General features: G+C 35.7%; 1 protein-coding gene across 3 annotated transcripts in view; it reads right to left on the reverse strand.

Moving 5' to 3' along the window:
- Positions 1-6550, reverse strand: part of LOC126277929 (sorbitol dehydrogenase-like) — a 142014-nt gene extending 135464 nt beyond the window's left edge. Inside the window, exon 1 of one of the 3 annotated variants that reach the window (XM_049977504.1) lies at positions 6067-6550. The gene's annotated coding sequence lies outside the window, so the exon portion shown is untranslated. The remainder of the gene's footprint in view (positions 1-6066) is intronic. The other 2 variants (XM_049977505.1, XM_049977506.1) reach the window with 2 other exon arrangements.
- Positions 6551-7352: the final 802 nt, after the last annotated feature.

Below are 7352 nucleotides of genomic sequence, written 5' to 3' on the forward strand. Positions count from 1 at the left end.
AATTTATTCCATCAGTAATAATCAGATCTAGATTATTATTAAAGATTGGGGCTGCACCCTTTCATTTCTGATTTCCAGAAGTAATAGGAGCTTCAAGATGAAATAATTGTCTAAAATTAATAACATGACAAAAAATTGCCCCAATAATGGTATTATCCTATCTACATCTACATCTACATGACTACTCTGCAATTCACATTTAAGTGCTTGGCAGAGGGTTCATCGAACCACAATCATACTATCTCTCTACTATTCCACTCCCGAACAGCGAGCGGGAAAAAGGAACACCTAAACCTTTCTGTTCGAGTTCTGATTTCTCGTATTTTATTTTGATGGTCGTTCCTACCTATGTAGGTTGGGCCCAACAAAATATTTTCGCATTTGGAAGAGAAAGTTGGTGACTGAAATTTCGTAAAAAGGTCTCGCCGCGACGAAAAACGTCTATGCTGTAATGACTTCCATCCCAACTCGTGTATCATATCTGCCACACTCTCTCCCCTATAACGTGATAATACAAAACGAGCTGCCCTTGTTTGCACCCTTTCGATGTCCTCCGTCAATCCCACCTGGTAAGGATCCCACACCGCGCAGCAATATTCTAACAGCGGACGAACGAGTGTAGTGTAAGCTGTCTCTTTAGTGGACTTGTTGCATCTTCTAAGTGTCCTGCCAATGAAACGCAACCTTTGACTCGCCTTCCCCACAATGTTATCTATGTGGTCCTTCCAACTGAAGTTGTTCGTAATTTTAACACCCAGGTACTTACTTGAATTGACAGCCTTGAGAATTGTACTATTTATCGAGTAATCGAATTCCAACGGATTTCTTTTGGAACTCATGTGGATCATCTCACAATTTTCGTTATTTAGCGTCAACTGCCACCTGACACACCATACAGCAATCTTTTCCAAATCGCTTTGCAGCTGATACTGGTCTTCGGATGACCTTACTAGACGGTAAATTACAGCATCATCTGCGAACAATCTAAGAGAACTGCTCAGATTGTCACCCAGGTCATTTATATAGATCAGGAACAGCAGAGGTCCCAGGACGCTTCCTTGGGGAACACCTGATATCACATCAGTTTTACTCGATGATTCAACTCAGAACTTTCATTTGAACAATTATCATTTTAAGAATCATTATTGGAGCAATAGAAGCTTTAAATCAAACATCTCTCCGCCAACTTCTAGCATATTCTTCAATTACATATTTAGGGTGAATAATTAGATCCGTAACAGTCAGAGAAAACACCTGAGAACTATATTTTATTATTTACTCACTACTAAGATTAATCATGGTTTTATTATTTAAGCAAATAAACCTATTTTTGATAAACCAAATTTATTCAGCCAGAAATATAAAAACTGAAATTAAATTTATAATATTCCTATCTCTCCTATCTCTAGGTGGTTTACCGCCATTTCTTGGATTCCTACCAAAATTAATTGTAATACATTCATTAATAGAAAACAACACAACATCTATTATAACCATTATAGTTGTATTAACTACAATTACACTTTATTATTACACACCTATTAGATTCTCAGCCCTAATTATATCATACACAGAAAATTCATGATCTATAAAGATAAAGTCTCAAAAATCAAGAATTATTCTTCCTATAACAGTAATAATCTCAACAGTAGGACTGATTTCAACATCAATCTTAATTTCATTATACTAAGGACTTAAGTTAATTAAACTAATAACCTTCAAAGTTATAATTAAAAGAATAATCTTTTAGGCCTTAGTAAAATTTTATACCTCTAGATATGCAGTCTAGAATCATAATTGAATATAAGACCTAAAATTGGATCAGAGAGAAAACATCTCATAAGTAGATTTAAAGTATACCACCTAAAATTCAGCCACCTTACCGCAAAAATGATTATTCTTAACAAACCATTAGAACATTCATTGGTACTTTATACTTCCTATTTGGAGCATGAGCAGGAATAGTAGGAACATCAATAAGAATACTTATTCGTGCTGAACTTGATCAACCAGGATCCCTAATTGGAGATGACCAGATTTATAATGTTATTATTACAGCCCACACATTTGTAATAATTTTCTTTATAGTAATACCTATTATAATTGGTTGATTTGGTAATTGACTTGTACAATTAATAATTGGTGCACCAGATATAGCATTCCCACGAATAAATAATATAAGTTTTTGATTACTACCACCTTCATTAACCCTTCTTCTTACATCTTCTATAGTAGATAATGGTGCTGGTACAGGATGAACAGTTTACCCTCCTCTAGCAGGAGCTATCGCACACGGGGGTGCATTTGTAGATCTAGCTATTTTCTCACTCCACTTAGCAGGTGTATCATCTATTCTTCGTGCAGTAAACTTCATTACAACAGAAATTAATATACGATCAGAAAGTATAACTTTAGATCAAACACCTTCATTTGTTTGATCTGTAGCTATTACAGCCCTTCTCCTCCTTTCACTTCCAGTTTTAACAGGAGCTACTGCTATACTATTAACAGACCGAAATTTAAATACATCATTCTTTGACCCTGTGAGAGGGGGTGACCCAATTTTATATCAACACCTATTTTGATTCTTTGGACACCCAGAAGTTAACATTTTAATTCTAGCTAGATTTGGGATTATTTCACACATTGTATGTCAAGAAAGATGAAAAATTGAATCATTTGGAAGATTAGGTATAATTTATGCTATGTTATCAATTGGATTAATAGGATTTATTGTCTGAGCACATCATATATTTACAGTAGGAATGGATGTTGACACACGAGCATACTTTGCATCAGCAACAATAATTATTGCCGTACCTACAGGAATTAAGGTATTCAGGTGATTAGCTACACTATATGGAACTAAATTTAAGTTCAATCCATCATTATTACGAGCTCTAAAATAATCAACGGCCCGCGCAAGACCCAAATTTCGAATAACACTCGAGACTGTATGGAAGATTTTGCAACATCGGTTACATTTTAAACCGTACCGTCTGCAGCTCGTGCAAAAATTACAATCGGAATATTATGTCAGCGCTTTCAATTTGCATCGTAATTCAGAGAGCACTTTAGCATGAACATTTCGCATCCAACCAACGTTCCATCAATCTGGAAAGGTTAATCACCTCAATGTGAAAGTGTAGGACACTGAATATCCTCATAAAATTGTGGTGCATGCATGAGATTCGCTGAAAGTTGATGTTTTCCGTGGGATCTCACAGACGAAGTTGAGGGGCCATTTTATTTCTGTGTCAAGATTATGACAGGCACCTCTTACCTCGATATGTTGAAGTTGTGGTTGCTTCCACAACTGACTGCTGATTCCGAGAATTTCGTCTTCCAACAAGATGGGGCACTCCCTCATTTTACCATAGATATTCGTCGCTACCTAAACATCGAACTTCCTCAACGCTGGATTAGGCGTAATTGTGTAGATGATGTAGTTCTATTCCCTTGATTCCCAGGTCGCTCGATATAACGGCTTTCGACTTTTTTATTTGCATATACATTAACGACCGTTTCTACGTACCGCTACTGCCAAGAACGCTGCAACAGCTCAGGGAACGCATCAATGCTTGCTACACGAAATATGGAACGAAATTCCACTCATAGATCATCTGCACAGTGCAAAGTGCAAACTTCGTAAGTTTACGGTTCTATTATACATCAACCATATTTGTACACGTAATACACTGGAAAATATAGAAATCCGAAAACGAGTGAATCTTGTACGGTACCCCTGTTTAATGATACAAGGATCATATCGGTCACATTGAGAGATAATTTGCTGAGCCGTACTCAGAACGGAACTGCAAGAAAAGTAAGTTCAAGTTAGCATCCAAATTGGATGGATTCACCGACGATCATCATAATTATCAATACTTTTCTTTCATAAACTACAACAGCAACGTTACACGTTGTGAAAGTCTTGGCGGCTCGTGTTCCAGCTAAATTTTCACCTTAATATCCAACAAAATTCAAGTGTGCATTTATCGTGGGTTCAGGTATGAAAATGATGATCAACTCGATGGCACTGCGAAGAGATATATACGTGCAACGCGTTGACAATAATGGTCCATCATTGCAACGGGATTTAAATCAGTAAAGCACCAAATAAAGTTTTCACAGGCTGTACCTTCAACTGCGCGAATGGTTATGAGATTCTAGAAAGTATATACTAATTATCAAACAGTGTAAACAAGGGCTTAAAATATTTTGCAATAAGTGACGAAGTTATAAAATTGAAACTTATTATAGATTATTCTTTAGTTACACAAGTTCGATTATTCTTCAATTAACCTAAGCTGTCGTAGTATGAAACGCAGTTATTTACAAAAAGAATGTAGTGAAGACATGGCTACCTTGGAATACAATAGTAATACACTTTTGCTACAGATTCCAATATTTCAAATTAAAGAAGACTTCAACGCACGACACATTTCCAACAGAACTCTCATTCAGAAACAGGCAAAACAGGATTAATTATTTGATTTTGGACAGTTTGTACAACCAGAAAAGTCTTTATGCTTTCTAAATCGATAACGCTTACTTTAGTTTTAAATGTTCAGTTGTGTTTAAGGTATTCCATATGGTATTTAAATGACTCTGCGCTTAGAACTCAACCTCCACTTGTCTGAGTAAGAAGCTACTGGAGTTAAATTACATCCATTACGTGAGTGATGTTTTCTGCTGGATTTTCCAAGTTGTTGACGAAATATGGCTCTTATCATTAACCATCATTTCAAACTGAAGTCATTTTTCGGTTTTAAAAGCAGTTTCCATAGACGGAAGAAACTGAGAAACTGCTCGGAGGGGAAAGAAACAACCTATTTGTCGTTACAGGCCGCAACAAATTTTTGCGAAGTACAAAATGCACCAGTGTAACTAATGGTCAAACTCAAATAAGCCAATGAGATATTTGTTACATCAAGAAATACATTTTGAAACATGTTTCTCATAAAACATGAAAAGATGAATAGTCTCAGCCTTACGAAAAGCACAAACACGAGAACAGAAATGGGACGCCAGTAAAAGTTGTACTAATATAATCGTTCCCCATGTCAGTGCGTTTGTTATTAGACCAATTTAACAAAGGATTATTGATTTATATGGCTTGTAAACATCATTACGTGCCGTGTCTTTTACTTTTATAAAGGATTATTCCGTCAAAGTCGCGAGTCGTTTAACTTTTTCAACAGCAAGGAGTTGAAAATATCTTAAAACGCATAAGGAATGTAGAAAACATGCAACTAACAAAGGAAAAAATAGATTGCTCAACTTTAGAACAGTAAAAAATGAACAACTGTTGTTCATCGATTTTTACAGCAATTAATTTTTAATACGCTGTTATAGTTATCGTTTAACAAATATAAAGAAAGGTCATGATATTCATACATGTGTGAACCTCAAAGAAATAAATTTCATATTTCTGTCAGCCATAGTTTAAGTGTAAAATAAGATGGAGAGTCATAAAGAAAGACACCACAACCGATTGAAAAACATGTCACGTGTGACTTGGTCTAAGAATTTAGTGAAATCAGTTTTATTATAGTGTTCCATACGTTTTGTCATAGTATGTCACCTCCAGACTAACGCTGGATCGCATCAAGAAAAGTGGTATTCAAAGAAAAATGTCTATTGTGGGTATTACGGAATCAGTAATTCACGTGAACATGATCACAATATGGACGTATCAAATGCATCAAAATTTATGTCAGTCAGATTCTTGGCATGGAAAAGGATTTCATTCCACTACAGATGAAAGAAAGTGAAAAGTGTACCGAGGTTGTACCTTAGCAATGTGATAAGAAGCTACGTACTCATGATAAACTGCAGTTACGCTGAATGAAAGCAATTTGTCTACCTCAACCATACCCACATCAAGAACATAAAAGGGATCACTGAACAATACCTACATAGTATTAAGTTACTGATCACTGTCACATAAATATTTCATAGTGATCTTTGGAACTGTTCTTGCTGAATACCTTCTCGGGAAAGAAGGTCTATTTTCTGTTTGATCTTAACATAGATCTACGTTATATATGACGACGGACTTACCAGTTAAATTTCAGACAGCGTACATCACGGTTATTGATGAAATTGCTTGTATCTTAACCACGACCTGAATGGAGACATTTCTTCGTGTTAAAATCGGCCCTGTACGGTAATCTTGTTTCTGAACATGGAAGTGTTATGTTTTATCATAGTCTATGGTCTCCAGGCAAAGACGTTATCAATCCCACCTCGCCAAAGAACTGCTAATTTTATTTGACAATCGCTGGCTCATTAACATACTTCTCAAAAATTCTTTTGTTTCTTCAGAGTGCCCATAACACAGTTCAACCACATAATAGACTGTGTTTTTACACACAACAGTTCGTAGGTCTGAGAGGAAAAAAAGAAGTAACAATGGAAATATACATCTTCTCGGCATCAGAATAAATACACCGAACCATTTCTATTTGCCCTAAAGCAGCGTTGTCGATATCTAGAAACCTATTTTATGTCTTAGTGCACTTTGCATTAATTTTTCGGGATCAATCGAAGAATGTAATACAACCCTTCGGCATTGACCAATGACGTCATAGTTTACTCATAGATATTAATGTCTTTATTTTTGAGCCAGAGACAATAACTCGGTTATCTTCTGTGGCGAGGCGTCATCAGTGTAAATTGAAAAAATGAACATGTTTTTAAAAGAAAGGGCTAGACATTGTGTATGATTTTTGTCGCTTGTATCAGTTTAAATCATTTGTTCGTTCCAATTCATTCGGTACTTATTTTCATTCTTGGTGAGTTTGTGACTTTTGGAAGAATCGTTTTTCATCTTGGACAACTTTTACTTTTTGATTTTCGTTTGTAGGTATGGCTTTATCTATTCCTACGAAAATGGAAAACTTGAAGCAGGATTTGTCAACTGCAGTAAGAAATACAAATTTTACTATTGTTGCTTTTTTTCGCCTTAGTTAGCACTAGTATTACTACGATATTTTTCAGTCGATACTAGTACTATCGAAGGCGAAAAGACAGACATACGAAAAATTTGCGTCCCGTTCTTCAGTTGACCTACATAGGTCAGCTGAAGAATAGGATACTAGTGCTATCAGAGATAGAACAAGCTACAGCATACGTAATATTTGTATCCTGTACCTCAGTTGAACTACGGAAGTTGTATACTGTTCTTCATTTGGCCTATATAGTTCAAATGAAGTACAGAAGATAAATTTTACGTATGTCGATTTTTTTCGTCTTCTCTAACACTAGTATCCTATTCATCAGTTGACCTACACAGGTCAACTGAAGTAGGGTATACAAATTTTACTGTTTTAGGTTTTTTCGCCGTC

Source organism: Schistocerca gregaria, chromosome 6 (genome assembly GCF_023897955.1).
Source record: "Schistocerca gregaria isolate iqSchGreg1 chromosome 6, iqSchGreg1.2, whole genome shotgun sequence".
Classification (NCBI taxonomy): Eukaryota; Metazoa; Arthropoda; class Insecta; order Orthoptera; family Acrididae; genus Schistocerca; species Schistocerca gregaria.